The sequence below is a fragment of the Calypte anna genome, chromosome 3 (assembly GCF_003957555.1).
Source record: "Calypte anna isolate BGI_N300 chromosome 3, bCalAnn1_v1.p, whole genome shotgun sequence".
NCBI classification, from domain to species: domain Eukaryota; kingdom Metazoa; phylum Chordata; class Aves; order Apodiformes; family Trochilidae; genus Calypte; species Calypte anna.
Genome location: NC_044246.1, coordinates 23705264 through 23726690, shown reverse-complemented (window position 1 = coordinate 23726690; position 21427 = coordinate 23705264). Strand labels below are relative to the sequence as shown.

Sequence of the window (21427 nt, the reverse complement as noted above, 5' to 3'; positions counted from 1 at the left end):
CGCGGCCGCAGCGGCCGCCCCACATTCCTGGCATTCCTGGGCCGTGACTCCCCGCGCCGCCCCGGCCCCAGCCCCAGCCCAGCCCCGGCCCCGCCGCCTCCAGCTCGCCCGCCCGGCGGCCCCGCTCGCCTCCGCGGGACACCAGTCCCCTCCCTCCCGCCCTGCCTCCCTCCTTCCCGCACCCCGCGAGCGGCAGCAGGAGCTCAGGGCGCCCCAGGCCCCCGCACCACCACCACCGGCGGCGGCCCCAGCTCCCGGCCGCCCCGCCGAAGTTCCGCGCGGGGCGGCTGGAGCGGGTCTCACTCCCCACCGCCCCCGGGGTGCGGCCAGCCGCTTTCCCCGCCCGCTCCGGGTCCCGCCGGCAGCCTCCGCCGCCTTCCGGGCCGGGACAGCCGCACAAAGCCCGAGCCGCCGCCCAGCAGGTAAGGAGCCGCCGCAGCCGAGTTTGCTGGAGTTGGGGCTCAGGCGCGTCCCCGCGCCTATCAGCCGCTCGCGCCGACTTTGAAAGAGTCCGAGCTGTGCCTTTGGCTCTGCGTGTGCGATAAGGCAACCCCTGCGCCGGGCTCTGCCATCCACAACTGCGGCGTGCACGCTGCTGTTGGTAAACGACGAAAATAGCTAAGCTTGGGTTACAAATGCCAGTCAGTGACCTGCGATAAACAAGCCCCAGACAGTCCGTCCAGCCTGTGAATTTAATCTGCTAGACGCTCGGATAACATGGTATTTGTATAATCAAGAGGTATTTGTAAATAGCTGGGAACGGGCAGGGCTCTCTCTGCCGGGCTGCTCGTATTTACACCGAGGCATGCCCGTGTTTGTCTTCCCCCCCCCCGCGCCCAGGGGTTTACCTTCTTTGTTAGTTACAGTCAAGCCTAAACTGGCCGCTCGGCTCTAGCAAATATGTAACGCCGAGTTATCTAGAAAAGATCCCGGCGAGGCTGGGAAGAGTGACATCTGCTATGAGTTCTGAGGTGGCCAAGTCAATGAATTTTTAAGGTCTCCAACTTCATCGGAGTGAATTTGGGACAAGCGTTACCTAATGTATGCGTGGTATGTGGATATAATGTTGCTGGAGCTTTCCTATCGAGAACTTTTTATCTCTGGTTTGCATAAAATAATCATATGTTTCCATTTTAAGCATCTCTTTGGCGGTTTGTAACTTTAACAAGGTGGGGGAAGCAGTGATCGGTAAAGGCTGGGATTCAATGTGTTGTTGCCCAAAAAGTTTTCTGGATTTTTTGGCATGTAGCCTGAAGCCATAGCTGAAAGAAACAATTTTACCAGGAGCCAGTTCTTTTTTCTTCAAACCCTGTGAAGATAATCACTACTGGGTTTGGTTGTTCTGAAAGCACTGTTCTATAGCGAAGTGCTTTAGAATTGGGAAAAATATACATATAAAATGGCTCTCCCCAAATCACAAGTCACCATCTGCCAACCTCGGTATTAAGAGAGAAGGTAGTCAGGTCTTTGGGGACAGATGCAAGGGGAGACAGTTCTAGCAGAGACTGCTCTCTGGTTATCTAGCTGAGAACATCCTATCAAATATGAGTGACAAAATGCAGATTATACAGCTTTTGCTTTTTCCCTCTGGGGGGGTCTGTAGCTGACATCTAGTTCTTGTTACATGGTGTAAAGCAAAGCGTGTGTTGATATTATAGTAATGCAAATAAGCTGTAGGCCCTGCTCTGTTATTGGCAGTACTTTCTTCAGCTTTTTTTTTTGGTTTCTTTGGAGGCTGTGCCAGAGTTGCCTACAGGCAGAGGGCACTTGTGTGTATCTAGTGGGTCATGATAAAAAAGTTGGGAGTTTTTCAAGCTTATAGTTTGAAGCACAGACCCTCGGCTAAAAGGTAGTCTCCAAAATCCGTGGCAGAGCTTGTGGCCAGCACTCCCATGACTGCATTTGTGTGCAAGAAGCTTGAGAGCACACTGGCTCCATGCAGCCTCTGAAGATCTGGTGGTGCAGATCAAGGCCAGAGCGGGGACTGCAGGACGGGACCTCCCTACGGAGCTTTTGTACGTACACGCTACTTACGGTTTTAAATGTATCTTTTAAGTGCTTCTGTGATAGTGGCACAAGTAGCTTTGGTGCAGTGTTGTTCATAAGGGTTAATTAGCAATGAATGGTAATATTAATGGCTGACATTTCTCTTGGTCATTCTTGTCCAGCATAAGCCCATGAGTCAGTTATCATAACTTAGATATAGAATGGCTTTCTATGAAATGTGTCCTTTTTTTTGCACACTTAACAAATTGGCTTGGCCACCAGTGGCTCTTCCTATCTTGGAAAAAGTATTTAATATTTAAAAGATACTTCTGGTAACTTTTTGTAATTTCCTTTTTTGTTTGGTACCTCTACAGCCAAAGGGGCTGCACTTCATTCTGCTTCCCTTCATATCCAGTGAGGCTCTGTTCAATTAAATGTTACTTAAGTAGCTCATTTTAATTTGGATTTCAGTTTAGCATAGATGTATGCTGTCTGAAAAGTGTACTTGAACTCCATCTCTTCAGCTGCAAGCAAGTCCTCTGTTGCAAGTGTTAGTCAGCTGAGGGGTTTTTATGAATTGGTAGTATTCAAAGGTAAAAGTTTCCAGTGGGCAACGCTGCTCAGTAACATATGAGTACTGCAAAGACTCACCATGTGCTTAAATTCATGTTAATGAATAGTGCTTTTGAAATTATGGAATTTCTTTTATATACATAATAGTAAACATGTATACAAGTCTTTGCAGGAGCCAGGCTATAGTACTTTGTATGCAATGTATTTGTGTATAGGTATCCAGCTCAATTACAAGAAGATTTCAATAAAGCCTTAATTTTTATGCTGAGCAGATGCTGTAAAAGCCTTTTTCATGTGTAAGTCCACTGTGAAGTGCAATAAGCTTTGGCCTATTGTACTTTGCAGAGTTCTACTGGAACAGCTCCTGGTCTTTGAAAACAAATAATTTCCCTGTAGATGTTTCTCCTATGAAGAGTAAGTCTGTGCACAAGATTCACTGAAATTTTATGCAAATTGGTTTAGCTCCATTTTTAAAATCTATTGGTTCTCTGTTCAGACACTTTGTGAAAGCTGATGCCTCTTAGAGAATTCTTAAAACAATGTATTAAAAAAAAAAAAAAAAAAAAAAAAAAGGCTAGATCCTAAAGGAACTGAGGTAGACCCAAGCCAAGGGCCAAGATCATGATAAAAGTATGATTTTGGTTCAAATGTCTAACCCCAATCCTCCCATGCCTAGAGCAGGAGACCTCAAAACTCAGTTGGCATTTGTAGCTGCTTCTGATTGTCTTGGGTCCAGCCTGTGTCCAGAGTAAATATAGCCTGCCTGTGGGCTGTCCATCTTCTTGCTTAAGGCCTTGAGGTGCACTTGGAGCTGGAGAGGTGATCCATGAGGGAACACACACACTTTGAAGATACAGGGTCCTTCACAAATGTGTAAATAGCCCTGGTAGCAGGAACTGCAGTCCATGACTCTTCCCCTTTCTCCTTTCCTCTTGGCTGAAGAAGGGAGTGAGGAGAGCTCTGGTGTACAAAAAGATCAGTGAGTTAAATGTCCAGGTGTCCAAGACCTGACATTCAGGTGCTTTGTCAGGTTATGGGGTTTTTTTTTGACTTGGTCTTCATCTCTTTTGTGAAATAGTGTGATCTTGAGGCAGTAACACTCCATCTTTATTTTTGGGGTGTGTGCATTATTGGAATGGCTATTTTCTTGCTAGCATGTGGCTTGACTATTTTTTGTGGACAGCTAATTTTTTTCTTTCGCTGTAAAACAGCCCGAAAAAAATGGTTGCAATGTCTGGATATTGTTTTTCTCTGTTTGCACCGCTCCTGTTCCATTTAACTTTTAGATAATTTTAATCTGTTTAGTCACAGTTGATGCTCTCTAGGCAAGAAATCTTGGTGTTGGTTTTACTGACTCCTTTAAGATAGCACAGTTGAAGCTATTTATCTTTTGAATTAATGAGAATTATTTTCATGAGCTAAATCCTTTGTTGCTTGTCATTTGTTAATGTATAAGGGAACACATTTTTAAAGCAAACTTACTTGATTCCTCAATGACTTGAACATTTGAAAGATTAGGAACATTTTAATGCCATTGTCTTCAACTTTCAATGTCCATGTGTAGTTTATGGAATTGGATTGTTTTCTGTAAGATTTTTGTGGTGATGCAACTATGCAAATGGAACACTTTGCCTTCTGAACAGTGTTGATCAGTATTTTTTTGCTTTAGATGCAGATGAAATTAAAGAAGTCTTTAACATTGCTCTTTAAGGTGTTTCTCAAGGTCAGCAAATCAGTGCCAAAAGTGTCATCTGGAACTGAGGACACAAGACCATAGTCGGCAGCGCAAAGCATGTAAAATGAACTTGCATGAATTTCTCCCTTAAAAAAGAGTTGTAAATATTATAGTTGACTACATATGAGCAAATTTTGTAAATACCTATACACTTAGCACCAATTAAGCATAAGTCTAACTCACATTGTGAAGCTTTTCTAACCAAAGGATTTCTCTAGAGTGAACTAGGAGCGTCAAATGTGGGCTGGGTGTCCTGCAAAGAACACCAACCCAGAGCACCCCCCCCCCCCCCCCCCCCCCCCCCCCCCCCCCCGGCTGATGTCCTGTAGAAGCTGTTACAGTCTTGCATTCTGCTCATGTGGAGAGTTTAGATCCTAAGCTTTGCTCAACACCAAGAAAGTCTTTTGGAAACTGTAACTCTCCTTTCAAGTTCTCAAAAAATGGACTTGCTTATGACTAAGAATTTTTTTTTTTTTTTTTTGTCAGTAACAATGTAAACCTTAAATTACCATGTGATGTAGAAACAACTCTAAAAAGAGGGTGGTGTATATGTATGTTGGTGATCTAATAAACTAGATGAATGATGGTGTGCCAAAACTTGCTAATGATGCAAAAGTATTTGGATTAGGCAAGACTGAAGAAGACTGAGAAATTGTAAAGGGAATCCAAGAAAGCTGGGTAAAAGGGAAGCATAGCAGATGATGTTGATAAATTCAAGAATATGCATGTTAGACAGAATAATCAAATTACTTGTTCATATTACTGGATTGTAAATTAACTGTATTTATTAAGGTGGGAAGGAAGATTTCAACGTTTTATTTGAACTTATGCACCTCCTTAATGCTTAGCATTAGGCAGAAAAAACATGCCACAGTCGTTGTGCAATGCTATGTTAATAACTCAAGGGACTTCATTAAACTGGTGCTCATATTCACCTGGAATAATCAGTTTTGATCTCCTGTCTAAGAAGAGAGATTGGAAAATGTATGGAGTTGAACTGAAAATATTAGTGTAGCTTTGTTTCAAGGAAATCAATTAGAGGAAGCAGGGTATATATATGTGCAAAATAATGTTTGGTCTTTAATAAGTAATAGTTCCATTGCCCTTTGATACAATAAGTATATCAATAACATATACAACAATATACATATACAATATATAACAATACAATATCCTAAGTATGTGGAGTAGTTTGAAAGACGATGTATATAATATCCTTAAATCATGAATTAAAAATAAAATGCAAGTACTGTAATACTTGCCACCCAGGAGACCACATAAACCAAGAGCCTGGTAGGGTGAAAAGGAAGAGTTAATTGTTTCTGGAGTCACAAAGAGCAGTTACAGCTGTAGCCAAAGGGGCTAAATGTGATGCTCTGGGACATAAAGCAAAAGTATCCAGCCAGGATTAAGACATTTACCTTAGAACAGGCTGTGCTATTAGTGTCTACTGTGATAGTTCATATTTTCTTCTGGAGGACATAGGGTAACCTGCTGTTAGGATATTGGGCTGATCATTTGACCTACTTTAGCAATTTAATTTCTGTGTTGTACTATGAATGATGGAGGCTTTAATTAAATATTAATGCAGGTGGAATGGAAAGATTTCTTTTATGTATATTTAGGCTTCAAAGAAAGCATAGTTTGGACTTTAACTCTTTAGCATAATAAAAGTTGATGTTTTCATTTATTGAGGTAGTTACAGTTACAGTTAAGCTAGAATTGGTATCTATTAATCAGTTTGGTTATGATGATTAATGATTTCTAGTATGTGTTTTATAGAGTGGGGAATATTTTGAAATTTGTGTAGTTAATACAAGTGTTTTTGAATTCTGTAACAGAGTAATAGTTGTGTGTCTGACAGTGACAAATAGATGGACCAGTTTCCAAAGTAGGTAGATATTCTGTAACTTTCAGAGTCTTCCAAACAAAATATTGTTGAAGCATTAGTGTACCAATACCATGTAATTCTTGCAGATCTATAGACTGAAATGTTAATCCATTGCAAAAGATGAGGTGGGGGAAAAATTTATTTAGTATCAGGCACCTTGACTGATCTGATAATCAACACTTTATGTTAACAGATTAGTGTACGTAGGGCATAATAAAGTTAAGCTTTGTCAGTAGAAGTTTCAGAAAACTATACTTTAACCCGAAGTATAAAAATAAAAGTCTTTTGCAACTTTTAGGTGATCTGACCAACGACAGTGAGGAGTCTTACAGGCTGTCTGGCAGCTATCCACAGAACAAAATGTAGGCTGGTTTTCTTACTTCCTCTTTGAAAAGGATGAAGCTATTTCAAAGGTAGCTTTGCGTGGCTTTTCTGAACTCAGAAAATAAGGTTAATGGGAAGGCCTTCATTTTTGAAGATATATAGAGGTGACATCCTCTTCTGGGACTCTGTCCTTTGAATATTGGGCTCACTTGGGAGCATAAATACCCAAAGAGCACAGGGTAGGGCCTGAGCCTGGATCAAGTTGTCTGTGTAGGAGAAGAGCGAGGTTACCAGTAGTTGTTTTAACTTGTTTTTATGCAATTCTTTCTTGTTTTTACAACTGAGAAAATAGTTTGCATTCCTCAGGTTTTTTAGATTAGCTCTTATCATGGAACTCCCTCTTTTCAGAGGAGGCATTCACTACCTTGTAGATAAAATGCCTTTAGCTTTTTATTGATGATGATAATTAAGCTGGGGTTTTTTTTGGACAAGCCTGGGCAAAATCAGGGTACTTTGCCAGTCAGAGATTCAACTAACAGAAGCCAGATACCATTTTTGATGTCTACCATTACATGCCATTTTCATTTCAACCCCTTCTCTCAGCACTTCCATTTGTTCTTTCAGTGCAAAAGTGACTCCTGTTGGTTTTGGAAAGTACATTTTGTGAGTATCTGATATGTGTTTCTTATCTCAGCTCCTTTAAAATCAAGACAATATGTAAAGGAATTTCTACACAAAACTTTGTGCCTTTTGTTTGCCAGGACAGAGGGAGAGGAGAGGGAAAAGCAAGATATCCAGGGGCCTAATTCACCTTTCACTGAGATGGAGTAGAACTTGTGATATCTTTGGTAAGAGCCTTGAAAGTCCCACGTGAAATTTAGAAGAGATATTTCTGACCAAATCTGAATTGTCCCTTAAGAGCCTTCTGAAATGTTCAATGTGAACAGACTTGCCTCAGGAGGATGAATCCTGATGAGCTTTGGGGTTGATGGGAATTTCAGAGGTTCTGGAAAACAGACACCTGGAATTATTGCAATTTTTAAAATGTTCTTGGTTGGCATACTTTGAGAGCTACAAAATGTGATTGGTGCCTATTTACATTCTTCATAATGCTTTGAAGATTCAGTCTGTTTAGGAAAATACTTTGCTCAGCCTACCAGATAGAGAATTTGGCTTCTAACTTAAAGGAATGGCTGATCTTTTGCTGGTGGACAGATAGAGATTTCAGAGTTCTGGTAGGTTCAGAATGGAGGGTGCACAGGACAAGTTTCTGTTTGTGAATAATACAACCCATGTAGATATATTTGAGTAAAAGTCCCATGATTCTTTGATCTTTGCCAAGATTGTGTTGTGGGAATCTGTGGTAGCAGAGTATTGTACTTACATGCTGCTGCTTCCCACTTTGTTGTGATTCTTTTGAATAAAAAGGAAAGTTTTCTTCCATATGTCCATGTTCTTCTTGGTAGCTTGGTGCCCCAAAATGCATTTGTGTATAGTTGGAAATCTTGCTCATAAAATAGGACTAGAATACTGCAGGAGATCATACTGAGGACAGTTAGCGGTTAGCATCCAAATACTAAGTATGTTCATTGCTTCATTCACTTAATTTAATTTTTTTTAAATTAACTTTCTTTCTGGCAGGAAGAAAAGCTGCCATGTGAAGATGGAAGTTATTTTGCTTGTTATATATTTTAGGGCTTTTATTAGACAGTTTAAAGTTCCATGCAACTTAATGTTATGTAGAAAAAAGTGTTTAAATGCTGCAGGTGGAGAGTTGGATTTTATTTACTAATTGATTTTTAACATTTCTTTTGGTGTTGTAGAGCTGGGAGATTTACAAATAGCAAAAGACAAAATACATGTCTTGTATTACAATCTAAGGAAGAGGAGAAGAAATGGTTTGATGCAATAGGTAAATGGTCTATTGGAGAGAGCTAACATGTATCTGAGGATTTTGGTTCTTTGGTCATGGCCTGCTCTCCTTTATAGCTGGTTTATTTCTTCAAAGTGTTTCTGGTTTCTTTATTTAATTGGTAAATTGTCATAAACACATGGGTTTAAATATGCAAATTCAGGAAGGCACATTTCCTGCAAATTTACAGTTTGGTAATTAAGAGACAGTTATTTTGAAAGTGAGTTAGTGATACCACCTCAGGACCTGACCTCTTAAAGTGATGAAGGTTTCCCTGGAGCTGGAATGGAGGAAGGCACATTCAAGACAGCAGCTTGGATTATGACATCTGCTTCTACTTGCTATATGTTAATTTTGCTCTAGCTCTTCTTGTTCTTTGTTGCTGGTGTAGTAACCTAATGCAGTTGCTCACAGCACAGCTCTGAGCTTTTGTAGTGTACATTTGCATATAACTCAACTGCTGAAAGGGTAAATTATTAATGTGGGTAGGATATGCTTTTAAAAAAACATTAAACCTCGCCTAATCATGGCCCAGTTGTTTCTTCTGATGTACATGTGGCTTTATCCAGAGAGACAGATATATTCTTAGTTTTCCTACAGCCTGACTCTAGGTATAAAGATTGTTACCCAGGCACTGATTAATCTGTCAAAACATCTGACAAGGGATGGGTACACATGGGACACACTTAGTCATTTTACCTTACTAGAAATGTCAACTTCTGCTGAGGCTAAATAAGGTTTCTTTTCTATGCCATTTTTGGCTAGGATAGAGTTAATTTTCTTCATGGTAGCTGGTATGGGGCTATGTTTTGGATATGTGCTGAAAACAGTGTTGATAACACAGAGATGTTTTCATCATTGCTGAACAGAGTGTGCACAGACTCAAGGCCTTTTCTGCTCCTCACCCTACTAGTGAGTAGGTTTGGGGGGGGCATAAAATCCTGGGAGGGGAAACACATCCCGGACAGCTGACCCTGACTGACTAAAGAGATATTCTGTACCGTGTGATGTCATGCTCAGCATATAAACCTGGTGGAAGAAGGAAGAGGGGGATGTACAGAGTGATGGTGTTTGCCCACGTAACTGCTACATGTGATGGAGCCCTGCTCTTCTGGGGATGGCCCAACACCTGCTTGGTGATGGGGAGTAATGAATTGATTCCTTGTTTTGCTTTGCTTTTGCTTTACTTATTAAACTGTCTTTATTTTAGTCTATGAGTTTTCTCACACTTACTTCTCTGATTTTCTCCCCACTCCACCAGTGGCTGTGTGGGGCTTTGTTGCTGGCTGGGGTTAAACCATGATGCTTTCCTACCTCTGTGTTTTTAGTTTGCTTTATGATAGAAGTTTGTTAACATGTAGTTTAGCTTTGGCGTGAGCTTTATGTGTTCAGTGGCATTGACAAGTACCACTAACTCTCCTTACAGCTGTGAAATTTTGCACTTATTTTCCACCCTCCTCAGAGTAATACACTGAAACAGTTGTGTGTGGCAGGACTGTGATCTTGCAGTAACATAGTGAGTTCCATGCAAGTAGATCTGCTAAATGAATGGGGTATGCAGCTAACTTCAGGAAACACTGTCCACTGTTAAATACAGCTCAATTTTGGTTTCTCTCTGTTCTCCTTAATAATGTGGATTTATAATGTAATTTAATTTGGTTTTTACTTATGATGGAATTGGAGCAAATGCATTTCTCAGTGTCTACCTGTTGTAGGTTGTGATCAGAGAGAAGGAGGAAATTACAGCGACAGGGAAGGATATCCTCTATTTTTCCAATAGTTTCTTAGGATGAAATATTTATTCATGGTTATCTTAAGAACTATTTTGCCACAGACAGAGCAAGCTGTGGCTACAGATTGAAGAACAGAATATATTTGGTTTTTGAGTGCATTTTGCAGAAGTTAAAATATGAGAATGAAAATAGCATTCAAAATTTACATTTTGAATTAGACCCTTTAGTAACACAGTGAATAAAATAATTTTATAAGATTAAGGAAGAATCTATATATTTTTTTCAATCAGGAAAGGCTTCCCAATAATGAGCTCTATGATTTATTGTGATAAACTCTAAGGAATAGTAACTGTCTTGTGGGAACTACATTAAAATTACACTGAGCAGTCCATTAGAGCATTCAGTGAAGAGTCTAAGTCTCTGTCACAAAAGTGGACAAGGTCCTGGCTTTGGAATCGGAGAGGCCTCTTTCTTCATAGTGGTTTGAAATAATTGAATATTGTAAAAATTAAAAATTTTTATGTTAGCTCCATTAACTGTTATTTTTCTGCAGCTCTAGTAAGGGTGAAGATAAGCTGGATTATTTAACTTTGGAGAAGGTTTTTCTTTGGGTTTTTTTGGTTTTGTTTTTTTTTTTTTTTATTGGGCTTGAACATTTAATATGTGGTGGGTAAAACAGTAGTATAAAACCAACTGAGAGATCTGTAAGTACATAGTTTTGGCAGTATCATACTTTTTCTTCCTAAGCAAAGTGACCTCCTTTTTAATAGTTCATACATTTGTACCTGTGCTTTGATGTGTGCTTTATTTGCTTTATCCCAAAGCATTTGGCAGGCCATATGTTCATTCACCTGTGTAACTATGGGTGTCTTGAGGGGTGATGTGCAAGCTGGTTTCATGCTATGCTGGGTCCTTCGTACTCCTGGTTTCATACAAGAGGTTTCATCAGCCATGGTTAAGCCTGCTCTCCACAACATGCTTTAAGCAAGGTTCTAAATTCATCTTGTAGAGAACCAGTGTGGCTGGGAAATGTTTGTGTGATGACTTAAGTGTAGATTTCCTTCACTGCTGTTTCAGTGAAGTTATTTTACTGGCATGTGTGGTGATTTTTGTGTACAGGGGTCAAGCCTAAAAGAATTTGATTAGTGGAACAAACTGATAGTGCTGGGTATCAAGTGCTAACTGCAGCAGAAGGTGCTGTGAACCCAACAGTGTAGAGTCTGTTCTGGATGACTGTGTCAGTGTTGGGTGTTTTATTAAGTCTATGAATCAAGTCCTCCTTCTGCTCAGAAAAGCGATTGAGGAGATCTTGAATTATGTGGGTTTGGTTTTTTGTTTGTTTGGTTGTTTTTTTTTGTAGCTTTGGTTTGGTTTTGTAATGTATCTCTCATTCCCATAATAGTAGACAAATATAGGAAAGACAAATGAAGTTTATAAAATATCAGAAGTATATGGTTTAAGACTATCTGTACAGTTTTGTCAACAGATGTCAACTATTAATCTGGAATCTTTCAAATGTGCTGTGCTTTTTTACAGGCTATTTATGATTGCATTGTGCACTGCCTATCACCACAATCGCTGTGGTGGATTTTGCATTGGAAAATTAGAACATGGCTGCACTTTGTATCTCTCAGGAGTTATAAATGTGTCAGACAACGAAAAGGACCCTTTGTATTTAGGAGACTTTGAAATACTGGAGTCATTTACAGTATTTTATTGCATTATTTGTCTTTGTATGAGTTTAGAGACTATGTGTCAAATCTTTTGTATTGTATTTTCATTAAAGTGTACTTTAATATCTTCTTGAATTAAAAAAACCAGCAAGGAATGGTGGTTCCAGTGATCTGATGGAAGTGTAAGCGGATGATGGTACTGAGTATGTGGAAGCTTCTTGTGTACTGAGTTTGTTTAAACATAGATGCATTAGTTCGTGATATACAAGTACTTTACAAGGATAAACTCCAAGGTCAGAGGAAATTAGAAACAAAAGAACCCCTGATTGCCACGTTTGGTAACCCTCAGCACTGATTACTCTGTCCTTGTCCTGCCCTGATCATGATGATGCCAACTGTGTCTTATGTCCCCTAACCAGGTAGACTATAAGGTATAGGTAAGTGACTTGGTTAGGTTAAATTCAGACCTCTTCCTATAGATAGTTATGGAGCAGCATAATTAGACAAAAAGGGGCTAAGAGTCTTATGCAAGAGAAGCCAGCAGAATGCATGTGCATTCGAAGATACGAAAGGTTAAGTGTTGCAGTTGGGTACATCCTGGCATTGAACTCACCTCACATCCTTACGATACATGCTAGGAGAGTGGAAAATTACAGCTCAGTTATTCAAGACTGTAGTAAATCTGGTTAATGTCTCACACTTCTGACGCATCTGTCAATGTGGTATTGTGATTATTTACCTTGGCACTGTAAGCTCCAGGAAGGAAGTCCAGTTGGTGAGCATGGCATCCCAAAGCCTCTGGCGTGTGCCTACCAGCCCTACTGTCACCAGCGTAACCTGAAGCCCTGCTTACCAAACCAGGGTGTTCATGTGAGAGGAGGTTTGCAGGATCATGGAATCAATTTGTAGCAGGAAATTGCATTTGCAAAGGTGGGGGTGTGAAAGGGGTCAGTAACGCTTGACAGCTTGTTGCAAAGTAAACTCTGCTGTATTAAAACCTGAGGTATTCCTGCTCACAAAGTCAATTGATATGGTTTTATTTTAGAACGAAAAGCTGTGGGGTAATGCTGATGTCCTTAACCTGAGTTCCCTAGGCACACTTTTTAGATGGATATGGGAATAAGTAAAGACCTAAAATAGTTTCTGGTTTTGTGATCTCTTTGGTAGCAAGCTTGCTTCCTGTGTTACGAAAGTCATCATTATATTAGCGATGTTCAAGCTTCCTATCTCATCAGTTTTTTTCCATCATTATTATTATCTCTTTCAGGAGGTACCAATATTATGTTTCTGTAATAAAGATTTCATTTACATTTTGAATTTTCCTCCTTTTAGGTTTGTTTGAGATTTTGTTTTCTGTTAGGACTATTCTTGGGTTTTTTACTCCACTTTCTTACTTTGTCTAAAATAGTTTTCTAGCTTTAATACTTTCTCAGCTCAGTTGTTTTGTTTTGTTTTTGTAATGGCAGATGCTGTTGTAAAAACACACAGGATAAAAAAGCATAATACTACTTTATTTTTCCTGCAAAGGGTGCTCTTTTAATAATTTGTCGAAAAAGTGGAACAACCTGTTTACTTGTGTCTGTTCTTATTCTTGATCTGTGAAGTACCCAAGGCTTTTAAATTAGCTTCTAAATATGGTGTAAGTGTTGTGAGAGCAGTGTCTTTCAGGGGGCCAGAGACATATGACTCCAGTGTGCATGATTCAAGAGGTCCTTAGCATATGGCATCATGGTGTAGGTATTTTGGTTGCTTGCTTTCAGTTTTTTGGATGTCTTTGTGTCAGGAAGAGGGAGATGTAGCTATCTGACATCTTAGGCTTCACAAGAGAAATGGTGTGAATGGTATTTTGTTCACCTGCTCTATCCAACCATTATGCTACTTTTGTTGGCCTCTTACAGGAAAAGTGCTGTTGATTAATAGATGATCCTTCAGCTGTGACCTCTGTCTAAAAAATAAGTATCTTAGATGCAAAGTGTCATGTTTGGTTCATCCAGGGTTAGAGGTATTGAAATACATCTTGAAATATATGTATTGAAATCTATAAGTTCTAGCATATTCTCCTACCATTAAGCATGGAAACTCTGGGCACTGAGAATTGACATGCTGATTTCACATGTGTTTGTTTTGCTTATCAAAGCAGAAAGGTAAATCTAGACATGAGGTCCTGAAGCAAAAAACAGACATGAATTTTCAGAACTGTGAGGTAGAACTCCTCTAGGACAGTTCCACCTTTGACCACAGGAAAACGTCCCATTTCAGCTTACCCTGCTTGACCTTCTGCACGTCCCTTATGGTTAAGTCTGTCTATTACTGTATGTCGTTTGTTGGCCACAGCATAGTTTTGCCTGTAATGCTGGAGAGATTGCAACTTCTAGTGTAAGTATAGATTGAAGTAACTCTTAAATGTGAAGGTCTTTAGGCTTGTCTTGTGGTTTTACCCCTCCAGTCAAACTTTTTTGCTTTGCACATGCAGCTACTGCTTTGCCATTTGATGTTTCTTTCTATATTTCACATCGTGTTATTGCTGTAGCACATGAATCAGCTCCTTCTGTGTTCTTTTGCTTTCAAATATATCACTGAGTTGTGAGTTATCAGGATAATATTTAGATTTTTTTAAATATGCTATATAGTTTCTTGATTCATTGCATGCTAATTGTTACCTAAATTTTGCCATGACAGTTTCTTTCTGTGTTCACTGATTATTTTATTGTATCGTCTAAGGTCTTTTTAAATATGGCAATAGTGAATGTCACTAGTAGGAAAGTTTGCCCCAAATTGATACCAGCTTTCACATTAATCCACTAACTCTATTTTCCTAAGCTGTGACAGAGACAATGTGGTATTAAATCTAGAGCTTGTTTCATAATGATACTTTGTCTTTAGTAGTAGTTACTAAAAGTAATTTAATTTATTTGCTTCTGAAAGCGACGTGCTACTTTAGCAAGAGACAGGTTTACATTTTGCATTTTTAGCCTATAATCACAGTAACAAATAGCCTCTCCCTTCCCCTTAAAATACAGTTTCAGGCTCATCCTAATTGATTGTTTTCACTCACTTGCCTGTGTTGTGTTCTTCATTTGAGCATCATTGTCTTGATGGTAATGAAACAAAAGCCCAATTAAGTCTTGCGCTATACTGGGAAATAGCTTGCCAGATTTTGACAGTAGAACAAGGGAAGTTTCATTGACAAATTTCTTTAGAGGAAAGTCTTAGTGGAGGTCTGTAAAGCAGCACACATGTTTTTAGGCACTTTCCAGCTATCCGTTTTAAATTGTTTTAAATCTGTGGCTGAGCCTTCTGCCCTGCTCCAAAGATATGACTCAGGACACTGCTTGTGCTGGCGAGCTCATTTCCATCCACCAACAACATGAGAGCCCTCTTGAGTATCTGGCAAGTAAGAGAGATGAGAGTGACCTCTTTGCTTCTTGGAATGTTTCAACACAGGGCTGTATGATAAAAAGATAGGATTAAAATGTTTCTTTTTGATCTGAAAATTGCCTTACAAATACCATTTAACTGAAGCCATCGTGGCCATCACTCTTAATATTTTTGTTTTAAACCCTGTAAATCTGAAGAATCACTTTAGGACTGAAAAGATAATAAATTAGAACAATGCTTTTTTTCCAAATTGTGCCTTGCATGGCTGTTAGCAATTATGCTGCTGTGTAAAGTGGTTTGAGAAAGGGAAGGCTACAGGGAAGCTGAAGAAGAAAACCGCCCAGAAGAATCTGCTTCAACAGGACTCTTCATAACAGATACAGAACTACCATCTTCTTGCATGAAAACTTATAAAATGTGCGAGAAGAGAATTTCATCTAGGTCCCCAGCTTCCTCTCTCATTTACTGTTAACTTTATTTGAATGCCATAGCTCTATATCACTGTCTATCAAAAATGAGACAATAACTGTCAACAGTTCCAAGTATGTGTGTACATTATTATGTTTGATATCCACCAAGCCATAAACACTCTTTGTCTTTTGCCTTTTACTAGCTATTGGCTTGGCTATTCCTTGTGGACAGGAAAGCTGTGTTTAATGCTTTGTAAAGTGGCCATCAGTTCCTTGCTTTTATCTCTATTCAGCATAAATTATTTTCGGCAAGGCCACAGGACTGTTTTGGCCAAGATTTGCAGGTGTCCCTTGTGGAGAGCTATTTCAGGATAAAGGCTTAATCTGACTGTTCCTTTCCTCCCCATCTCTCCCATTTCATTTCTCCTTGAAGAATACTAATCCTGAATGATAGGAGCCCATGGTTGGTTTCTTCCCTTCTCTATGGCTTGCTTTTTATTTGTCGTTTTCAGAATTAACCCTCAACTGGATAGGCTGAAGCATATTCTTTTACCCTTAAGCTTGTAAAATTGGTGTGTGCTGCCATTGCAATATTTCTGAGGGGAAATTCAGCCCCTAATTATCAAATTAGATGCACATTCTGGTTCTTTGGCATGACATTACTTCTGCCCATCTGTTAGGTTGGCACTTTGCCCTCTCAGAAAGTAGCCGACCAGTTTCAGCTGAGCAGAGGAGCCAACCAAAGATGGGTTAAGAGATGCAGCCCACAGAACACTTTATGTTCGATTCCCCGTGCCAAAAGCTCTTCCTGTTTGCAAACAATGTCAGCTTAAGCCCATATGCTTCATTACATGGGATGACATCTGTGGAGACAGATGCAGGGATGGCAATACAAATGACATTTGATAAGGAAGGGCATATGTTATGAAACCAGACACCGCTATGAGTTTAAGACCCTGTCTGTGCCGCACGTGTGTACACAGAAATATAGATTGCTTGTTGGTTTTGTTGTGCAAGTGCATTCATCTGCCAGGGTTGGGCCTTTGAAGTGTGTCAGCATTAAAGGTTTGTGTTAGGTGTAACTGCAGCTGTAGGATTCGGTTGCTGCGAATCATGACCCTAGATCAGTATTTTGCTTCAGTACTCTGAATGGTAATGTGAATTAAAGGAATTAATGGTCTAGTAGTTTGCAACCTCATAAGGAAAACACATTTGGATGATGCCAATGAAAGAGGGTTGGTTTTTTTTTTTGTTTGTTTGGGGTTTTTTTGTTTTGTTGTTTTGTTGTTTTGGGGTTTTTTTTGTTCTTTTTTTTGTAGGCAGAATATTCTAATGAGGACTCCCTTTCTTGAAGGATTTGGGAGTTATCTTCCAAAATGTCTTCTCGGAAATCCACCGATTCCAGCACTTAAAAATATAGTAATTGGATTTGAATTTTTCACATCTGGGTTGAAGAGATGTAAAAAAACCCCCTCTTATTTAGCAATCTCTTTGCCCCTTTGCTAGCTTATGCTGCTTTTTCACCAGAAGTCAATTTTCTATCTAAAGCTGCTTTCCTCAAGTACGTCTGCCTTTTGAATTTACTATGTCAAAATTACATATAAAAATTAGAAGTTAATTTTAATTATTGGAGACTTCAGAAAGTGTATCATAAAATCAAAATCTAGTTAATTTTTTAAAACTGCCTTTCACAATCTAAGCCTGTCTGAGACAGAGGAATTTTATTTTTCTACTTAAATATTTTTGATAGTAGTAATGTTTATGCTACAGCAAGATGTGTGCAAACAACAAAGGACACAGGATTGTTCTTGGAGCCTTCCAGAGCAGCCATGTCACAGAAATGATGCAAAGTTACAGGAGAGGAGGAGGGAAAGCAAGCAGTGGGGACAATCCTCTGTCCTGAAGATGGGAGGATATCAGAGAAGTGGTTTCAAGAGAGCCCTCAAGTGAGCAAGAAAGGAAAGGAAAGTTTTTGGATGTCTGTTCTGCTGCTTCCAGAAATTCCAAGATGAACTTTAGCAGAAAAGTGATTTTGCAGTGGCAACAAAGAAGCAGTGATTAGTAGATACAGAGTTGGCTTCAATCACAACAGCACCAAATAGGTTTGTGGCAAGATAGGGAGAGTATCAGTGTATGTGAAAAAAGTGCCCTTCTCTGACCGTGTTGTGTCCTCATGTTGGGAGTATCAGAAAGTCAATTATTAGAGTCAGAGCCTGAAGGAAAATTAGCACCCTTCTCATGTACTCCAAATGGCTAAGGCCAAGGGAAAAGGCAGCAAGATTTCATTAAGTAAACTGCATGTAATCCTTTTTAACAAGCTGAAGACAATGTATCTTTAAATGTTTTCATTTTGATTTCTGTGGTCAGTGAAGTGTTAGTCACAACAGTTGCAAGCAAAATGTTTTGATGCTTAAGTGTAACATAAAGTCATATTTGTGGCATTCCCGGGGAATTGTTTTCTGAATTTAGTGTGAAATTATTAGCTTGATATTGAATTACTTTTTAAAAATTTTTGTAAATATATTCTCTTGGTTTAGAGCACAAGCAAAAAAAAACAACAAAAAAAAAAACCCTGTGTGCAATATTTGGAATATGGCTTATTAGCCATACTTGAAAACTACATTTTAAGTGTGTGGGAGAATGAAAAAACCCACCTTTCAAAGATGATGAATGGACACGAGCAAAGTGAATCTTCCCATTAAAAATATCAAAATATCTTGTGCGTGGGTATGTTTTCCATATCCTCTTATTGGAGCTAATGTTTGGTGTTCTCAAAACAGAATATGTTTTGGCATTTTGTCTGGCTTTTTATTGAAAAATATTTATCCAAGTGAAACAATATATTTGTATATTTGGATTTATAGGACTGTAACAATGAGTTGCAGAAACTGATCTCATTTCTGTAACAAGCTATTTTGATGGTTTCCTGTATTTGCCAAATCAGGTCTGGTAATTTTGGAGTGGTGGTGATTTCTAATTTGTCATTAATTGGGATTTATTTTTGGAGCATTTTGTGGAATGATGACACTCTTTCCTTGGTAGCTTAAGTATAATGTTATATTTGCCAACTGAAAGAGCTCCTGAAGTGTATGTAACTGTTAAAAGCTTGGACCAGATGTGATTTGTTGAACTTGCAGTGTTGTGGTGGGGAAACTAATCCAGAGGAAGAGGATTTCCTTAATCATATTATAGAATCACTTTCTCTACACAGCTATTTTTCTGCCCATCCAAAGGGATAATTTCCCTTCCAGTTTGGATTAGACAAAGAAATGCTCCAAAGAGTTGAGGAACACTGGTTTCTCTGTATGGTTTGAATTATTAAGAAACCTGGAGTACCTCATTTCTACCTCTTATGCATTTCAGTTGTTTTATCTGTAGTAAACAGCTGATGATGAGGATAATAATATCTGATTTTTACTTTCCCTCTCCCTTGGAGTGCTCCATCTCCAAGGCAGAAGAGATACTGCCAAGTATCTTCTTCTATATACTACAAGCTATTACTCAGACTGCTTGTTAACTCTTCCCTTACAATGCCTAAATCCAAAAGGTGAAAATAAACACTTCCCTACTTAATTTCCAAACTGGTTTATTGTTTGTCGACTGTGATTTCTGATAGGTGTCTAAAATAGATGAAAGTTCAATGCAAGGAACAGGGATTAAATGATAGAGGCTGAGATGTGTATATTTTCACTATTAAACTGCTAAAAGTGCATCTATTTGTAAATATGCATAAAATGTCTGGGGTTTTTTGCTTTTTGTTTTTTTGTTTTTTTTTTCTTTTGAAAAATTTTAGTGCTTCTGGTGCATTTAATGTCAAAAACATTGGTTTTATTTTGCAAAAGGTCAAGGATACCCTTATGATTCACTTACAAGTTTGTTTGGTATATAAAGACTGTTGCAAGACTGCAGTGCTTTCAGTTGTCAGTGGATTTCTGCATGAACATCTTCATGTATCTTTTCCTACTGAAGGATCCAAAAAGTGTTTTATTTATATGGTGCTATGATTATTGTGTAAGTTTTTGCTTAGAAAAAGTAGCCAGAGGAAAGGTTCAGCTTTGAATGTCATGCACAGTATATTAATGGCAGTATTGCAGGACCCAAAAGGCACTACTAAAATGGAAGAATCTTGCTTGATTTACATCTTGTTTTTTTTTTTTCCTTTCTGCATTGATTGTCACTATTGCTGTGCCTCCTGTCTGTAAGTGTTGATACGGTAGATATTCTGGGCACTTAATAAAAAAAAATTATTTTTTTTTAAAGTGGCTTGTGAGGCTGGCTTGAGTTGATGGGACAAGGAAAAGACTGCTGGGCAGATGGGGCATTGCACAAAGTGCAAGTGCTGACATTCTCCTGGCTGTGGGATCTGGCTCCTTGTCCAAGCCAACCATGTAGGCTGCTTGCTGCCATCACTGAGGAAAGCCATTGCCTGGTGCTACCAGCTCAGCACCTTCAGAGCTGTAGTCTAACATGTTTGAAAAATAGTATTCATTTACAAATATTCTCTTGTTGGTGCTTATTAGACATGAGATTTTACAAACTTCTTTGGCTGGGTTTTCACCTGGAGTGATGCCTTGCTTTGGAACGTCTCTTTGCTTGCCCCTCTTGTACAACAGTTGCAGCTCTGTCAAAAGGAGGAGTGGGGTAACTCTGAGATACCTTCTGGACCAGTAGAAGGATCAAAATAAATCTGTTGTAGTGAAGCAATGGATGGAATTTCAAAACTTGAAGGCTGCTGTATCTTGCATCTTGCAGATGCTCTACAAGTGCTGAGTACATTGACACCTGGTAGTAATGGGGAAAACAGTGAGATGTATGAATTGCTGCTTTTCTGAAACATGATGAATTAAAATGACAGATTTACTTCAGATAGGTGGCCCCCTTGAATTTATTTCTTAAATAAAATAATGGTGATGCCTGCCTTGTACTGACTGAAGAATTATCAGGAGAAAGGGCTTCTAAATTGACTTGGAAATTCCATTCTCTTCATTATTTTCTTTACAGAGACAACTACAGACCAGATTATTTCATGGTTTTTACAGGATTCAGAGTGGTTATAGTGTTGCAAATCTCTCCTAATTATATTAATTTTAACCATGATAACTTGTAGCGGGAGGAGCCATTCTTGCTCCTGAAGCTCGACGAGCTGCTGGTCTCTTCCAGGACTCCAGCCACCACACAGCGCTTCCAGGGTAGAAGTGTAGCGGGAAGAGCCTTTCTTGCTCCAGAGGCTCAACGAGCTGCTGGCCTCTCCATGCCTCGCACCAGAGTGAGCTGAGGTTCCTTCTGTGGGTGTGTGTCCCACCTTTATTGGCCCCCTGATCTTGCTCATGCCCAATAGGGGCCTGTCCTAATCAGGCACAGGTGGACTCACACCCACTCACTGGCAATTCGAGGCACCTGGTTTTTCTTGTCTCTCTACAATAACTAATGATATTAATCCTCTGGTTCAAATTTACCACTACTGTGGTCATTAGTGCACAGTGCTTTGGAGACAGGGGAGAAAAAAATGTCAGCAGCTGGATGTTTGAGGAACATAGAAGTTAAGCACCTGACATCTGGTGAGTCACCCTCCAACTATGTGTGATTGAATGATGGTTAACTGATTGCTGAACCTGATTAGGACCAAATGTATCTGACATGTGAAACACTTTATTTCTGAAGGTAGTACGAACTGCACTGTAAACACCCATAGTTTACAGACCTTACTACTATACAGCTGTCTGCAAACCCCCTCACACTGATGTCCTCAGGAATAGGTTTGTAAATTAAGTATGTTTTTGGTTTTGCTAAGCAAGAGTTTAACATTTTAACG

General features: G+C 39.4%; 1 protein-coding gene across 1 annotated transcript in view; it reads left to right on the top strand.

The window, feature by feature from the left end:
• Positions 1–223: 223 nt before the first annotated feature.
• Positions 224–21427, top strand: part of PTPN14 (protein tyrosine phosphatase non-receptor type 14) — a 122563-nt gene continuing 101359 nt past the window's right edge. The window contains exon 1 of the mRNA XM_030446721.1: positions 224–422. The gene's annotated coding sequence lies outside the window, so the exon portion shown is untranslated. The remainder of the gene's footprint in view (positions 423–21427) is intronic.